Consider the following 6,777-nt stretch of genomic DNA (forward strand, 5'->3'; position numbering starts at 1 on the left):
TCAGATGAAGACATAAAATTAAACAAAATATATTTTTCAACATATAACAACCCCTCTCTTGCTATTCTCAGCCAATTTTTTATTTTTATTGCTGCACACTTTGCTCCCACTGCAGGGGCAAACATAGGATTTATAGAGGGGAGTTTACATCTCACACCGTGTGTATCTAAGGGCATGGCTATCAATTGAGACCATGTTAGGTTACTCTTCCCACCCCCTTCAAATACATGGGCAATGGTAGCAAACTGTCCTGATTCTGGTGTGGCAGTCCCCATTTTGTGTAACTGTTCCACTTAGGGCTTTTCCCGTCCAATACTGCTTATTAAGGGTGAGCTGCTTGCATCACACAGTAGTGCACACAGCTGGACCTTAATGAGCAGTACAGTGTGAAGCAGGACATAGCTTCCAACTATCGGGTCAAAGTCCTGACTAAGCGGAACAGTCACACAAAATTGGGAATAGCAGACTGTGCTGATCTCTCCTAAATATTTTTGAGGCTTCCACTACCTGTTGTTAGCCGTGTTCTAATCTCTGTAGCTGCTTTTCTGGATCCTGGAATGGTGGGGCCCTGTTTGGAAAAAAAGAACAGGTACATAAAATATGCTAAGTCTAGCAGTGAATAAAACATTTAGGTCTCACTTCCACCAACCAGGCCCAACATTAAATGAATAGCACCTATGTTTAATAATTAGGCCTAGCTAACTTGAAACCAGTGCTGATATTGAATTAATGAATTTCACATTTAATAAATACACCTATTTTTCCCAAATGATCCCCAACATTAAATTAACAGGATTAATAGATAGACCTACTTCCGACCCAACATGCCCTGACATTACATGAATGCTACTCACATTTAGCAAATACACTAATTTCCTCTCAAACAGCCTCAATATTAAAAAAAATAATATTCCCATTTAATAATTAAACCTATTTCCCCCCAAATTGCCCCAATATTAAATAATTGGTATTCATATTTAATAAATAGCCTTACTTCTCACTAAATTCAGCCTCACATTAAACTAATAGCCCCCAAACCACTGTAGCATTCATTAAATAACGCCATCACACCACCTTAAATTAATACTCATTACTATGCCCCACTATTAAATGACATAGTCCTCATCAACTAATAAATTGCGGACCACAAATATGTTAATATTTACCGCCCACTATTAAATGATTGTCACTCACCCTTATCATTAAGTTAATATCCAGCCTCCATCCCTATTACAGAAAGAGCCCTCCCCCCACACTTACCTTCTACCATCAGAAAGTGTACAATTCAGAGACAAACTCTTCTGTCTGTCTATCTTTATTTCCTGCACACTGCTGCCCCAGGACAGAGGAGGATATATGTAACGTATAATGTAGAAGTGATCACGGGACGGAGCTGTGCATCCGAGGCAGTGATGTGGTTGGTCCCAGGAGAGGCACCAGCCTGTCAGCTGTTCGCTTGCACTGTTTTGCCCATCACCTGCCGGTCCATGTGGACTATGGCAGAATTCCTGTACTTGAATTTGTGCAGTAGCCTAGTAGTTAGCACTTCTGCCTCACAGCACTGGGGTCATGAGTTCGATTCTCGACCATGGCCTTATCTGTGTGGAGTTTGTATGTTCTCCCTGTATTTGCGTGGGTTTCCTCCAGGTGCTCCGGTTTCCTACCACACTCCAAAAACATACTGGTAGGTTAATTGGCTGCTATCAAAATTGACCCTAGTCTCTCCCTCCCTCTCTGTCTGTCTGTCTGTGTGTGAGTGTGTGTCTATATTAGGGAATTTAGACTGTAAGGTCCAATGGGGCAGGGACTGATGTGAATGAGTTCTCTGTACAGCGCTGCGGAATTAGTGGCGCTATATAAATAAATGATGATGATGATGATGATGATGGTCTACCATAGAGCAACACATCTTCGATAGATCCCGGGTTTCTCTCCACCTAATTAGTGGTTGCTATTACAATCTCTACATATCCATCCAGTAAACAACTGTATGTTAATATGGAACCCAATTCATCCTATTCACTTACATCTTACTACGTTAAATTCCTTTAATTTTCCACTTTTCCTCTGGAATCAGTGTTCCAAATATTACTTTATGGGGGAATATGTTCTGGTGCCTCTCACTGCTCAAACCTAGCAAGGCTGTTTATTTTTGTTGCAGTAACAATTGTACATTGAATGGAGCAGAAAACAATTCACATGGTTTGAAAGATGGATACAAGGAGTGCCTGGGCCACTTCCAAACACATTTTGGAGCATTCATTACAGAGCACAGACATACACAGTTAGTACAGTAAGGTGTGTCTATGCTCTATCCTATGTTGTATTTCATGTCTCTGTCTTTCAAGTCCTTTCTCATCTAATGAATAGAACACATCTGAGAGGGATGGGTGCAGGGTGCCACTTGTGTAAATGGGATATTAATGATTAAAATACTAATTTAATTAGAGAAGACCAGCAAAAAAAAATAATGAAGTTGCATGATCAAGAAATTAAATTTTTTTTGCAATAGGTATATGATAAATTAAGGACTGAACTGTATTTGAAAGGGATGAGGCATTGCACACTAGAGAGGTAGATAGTATTAAAGGAAATGCCAACCCGAAGAATTTCGCAAAATGTTTTAATTAAACCTGATTTTAATGAGGCTTGTGAAAACTGCCCCCATATTCTAACAAAAGGTAGCACTTTTAACCTCCCCCTTGATATCACAGTGTAGGGGGGGGGGTTTCTGGGCAAGAACAAACTCCCCCTAAGTGCCTGCTTTGTATGACCTCCCTCAAGATTGTGCTTCTTTACTTTTTAAACAGCACATACAATTTTATTTAATGCTGCATCCAGACTTTTTTGCCAAGGTCAGGGAGACAAGGCACAAAGAGCTAACACTTGCATTTGAATCAAGGTCTTCAGTAAGTCACTTTGTGTCATTGTTATAGACGGTGTACAGCTAACATCTGTTCTGCAATAGATGCCATATTGTGCCCGATCAAAGAGCTTATTCTGTGCATGCAAGTAAAGTTACACCAATCACAAGAAAAATAAACAATTTGATAAAGACTTTGGAAAATGACTATATGTCAGTGTTTCTCTATTTCCTATGTTGGCAGTGGCAGTAAACCCATCAAAATAAGACAACAATCAAACTTCTCACACACATTTAAGTGACATAGATCAAAGAAAGGAAACCATTTAACCTGAAGACCTTATAGTATCATGGCCTGTCTTTTTTAAAAAAAAATGAAATGTGAGTTATTCCATTTTAAAATGTTTGTTTCAATTGCAATAACACATTTTTACATGTGTTAGTATTACTAGATAACATGGGGTCACTCATAGTTAATAAAAACATTTGCTCAGATTCCTTAAAACATTTCAAATGAACTGCTGTTAATCTGACCCAAAATCCACACATTCCACGATTAACAGTGAATTATACAGTGTAAGTGAAAAATGCTCCCGCAGAATCTTTGAGTATTAAGTTCAATTGGTACAGAACATTGTATAATGTTTAGAAAACGGTGACATAGAGATTAAAGACACTATATTAATATCATGCTGGGGATGTTATACTCACCTGATTACAATCTAGGCAGGAGATGCTGCAATATTCAATTAAAAGACAGAATTCAGGAGATAAATGGAATGACACTCTATAACTGATAAAAATAAGTTTTAACTAATATTTGGCACTGGTGTAACTATGGATAACATGACCCCGGTTCAGTATATGCTACTGCCCCCTTCAGCTTGTATTTATGGTTGCACAAAGCAGTAACTTTACACAGAGCTTTCCATCATGTCAGGAGCTTAGCTAGACAATATTGGACTACATAACAAAATGTGAAAAGAAACACAATGTACAAGATGCTAATGCTGCTGCGTGTTGCTGTAGGGGACATGGTCATCACTCCCCAAAGGGCATGGCAATCAACTAAAGAATCCTACCCTACAGCACCAAAACTGCAGTAAGCCCATCCCTCTAACAAAACCTTCATTTTCATTTTAAGACGCAAAAGCAAGCAATTACAGCTACAAAACAGAGCAAATCGTTGTGTAACACAAAGTAATAGTCTACCAATGAGTTTGTGCATATATAATGGCCCTGAGTCATTAAGAAAAGTAAGGCAAAAAAAGAAGTAAATGTTCTCCGGGACAAACCATGTTGCAATGCAAAGGGTGCAAATTAGTTTATTTTGCACATAAGTTAAATAATGACTGATTTTTCACTGAAATAAAGTTGAACTAGGAACATGCCTTACTCTAAATCTCTCCCCACATTTTAAATTTACCTCTCCCTCAAATGCAACATGGTTTTGCCCAGGTGCAAAATTACTCCTTTTTTATGCTTTGCTCTCCTTAATGACTCAGGCCCAATATCTTTACAAATACCTGTATATTGCATTTAAATATCCACATCATCGCATAATACTGCTTGTCTTAAATTGCCCTAAATTAGTCTCAGGTCCACAACCCATACAGGAGACAGATCAAACCAGCAGATGGGCAATATATTCTAGGCAATCACGGAGATTGCTGTTTCTGATTGGATAAATATTGTTTAATTAAAAAAAAGAACTGAGGGCTGAATTAAGTACGAAGGGAATTAAAATCTGAGGCCGTGTCACTTAACTAAAGTTATCTTTCTAAAGGTTAAAAGTTTAAGTGGGGATGGGTATGCCCATCCGATGTCACTATGGAAAGGCTAAGGAATAGTCTATAAAAGTATTGGGCAGAGTGTAAATCAGTCTCTAGAGATCCAGGACGTTGCCGCCAACCCTCCCTGGTCTTGGATGGATTTCTGCACCTGCTGTTGTTCTATTTTTGTTCTGGTTTTCTATTTCTGTCCGTTCCTGCCTTATATAGCATTTGGATTTTTGTGGTCCTGGATGGTTTTTGTTGCTGGAAAATACAGTAAAGTCAGCGGCCAATGATTGGGGTGCCCATTTATGTGGTGACCATCCTGAACCCGTCTCCATTTGAAGGATCGGCTATAGTCTCAGTGGAAGTACCACCCCTGTGAGTCGGCTTGTGGGTGCGCTCCTTTCAGCTCAGAGGGATTGAGGTTCCTATAGTGCCCTGGATATTTTATCCCCAGTAAGGCAGAGATGTGTGCCCGGGTGAGGTTGTTACCCATGGTCTAATGATATCCAAAGGGGAAGTTGACCCTATTGGAATATCCGGTTTTGGGCCTTGCCGTACTGCCTGCTCTTTTTCTCCACCACCAAATGGTTTGCCAAATAAACTCCTCTATTTATTTGCCACAATTAAAGTCTTGTGTCAATTATTTTAGATAAAAAAAGGTAAGGAGAGGTTTAAGTTGAGGTGAGGGATATCAGCCGTTAAGCATTGTATATTTTATTAAATGCTTGTCACGTAGCATCATGCCTACAACATTTACCCTTTTAGATTCTAAACACATTTTTATCTAGCACAGAGGTTTCAGACTGATACCCTTGGATTAGACTACTCTTCCCTCCCTGATTTCAGTAGAATGGCTGACTTAAACAGCAAAATTCTTTCTCAGTATGTCGCTTAGTCTATAATGTAAGTGCAAAGTGGTCACTGCGCCATGACAACTGAGGGCCTCATTTGGATTTAGAAGTAAACCTGCACCTTGGCAAAGCCAAAAAGAAATAACTTGCAGTTACACCCATACATCGCAACATGGTTTCTCCAAGTGCAAATTTGGACCCTTTAACTTGAGTCACTGGAACCTAAAATATGGCTATTTTAACACACAAGTTTGTTGGTTTGTCATTGTTGGTTTGTCATAGAACAATTGTGCACCAGCTTGGAGTTGGAGGTCTTCATTCTTGCCCTACACTTTTAATGAGACATAGTCTGTATCTCCATGTTGCACAATCGGCAGAAAAGTGCATTTCCTGGAGCGCTACTAGCAATTTATTGAAAAGCTTCATAAAATTGCCATAAATTAAGCTAAAGCAAGCAGAAAAGGTTGGTTTTCTGAAAACGGGTGGTACTAAAGTAATTTTTATGCAATATTTACACTTTTGACAGTGTAGGCTGGCTGGACCAATCAGGAGCACCAGTTCATAACCAAGGCATTTGTGATGCACATCAAGCGTGCTTCATAGATAAAAGCCTCAGATAGGAGGAGCTACGCAGATTGCATGTTCTTTGCTGTATTCTTGTTAGATGCACATCTGCCAGAACATTTACAGCAACGTTATCCTGTGAAATACTTAGGTGTAATTGTAGCAGCACATAACAACCAATCAGATTCTACCTATCATTTATCTAGTGCATTCTATAAAAGATAGCTGGAACCGGATTGGTAGCTACATCTACTACTTAATTTTATACGCAGTCACAGGTGGCAGACATCAGAACTCAGCCTATACTTTTAATGCTATATGAAAGTCTTTGGCACCTTCCAGGAACACTTTATACAGAAAAATGCAATTGAGGTGTATTTTGGCCAATGTATTTAAAACATTGAAATGTACAATAGTGACACATTTAAAAAGCACAGTCCCCTCACATGTATGACATGAATGAACGGGGTAATGATAAACGGGACTGAAGTAATGTTTTTACTCTTCTGACCATTTGCAGCTTAATTCGCAAGCTCACAAAATATTCAAATTACTTCTGGTTAGTAAATTTTTCCTTTCGAAAAATAAATAATCAATTTGAAATTAGGAAATGCTTTATTTGAAAATGCATTTTGTTTAATTGAAAAAACAAATTACTCTTAGGGCTAGATTTACTAAGCTGCGGGTTTGAAAAAGTGGGGATGTTGCCTATAGCAACCAA

The sequence above is a fragment of the Mixophyes fleayi genome, chromosome 5, assembly GCF_038048845.1.
Source record: "Mixophyes fleayi isolate aMixFle1 chromosome 5, aMixFle1.hap1, whole genome shotgun sequence".
Taxonomy (NCBI): domain Eukaryota; kingdom Metazoa; phylum Chordata; class Amphibia; order Anura; family Limnodynastidae; genus Mixophyes; species Mixophyes fleayi.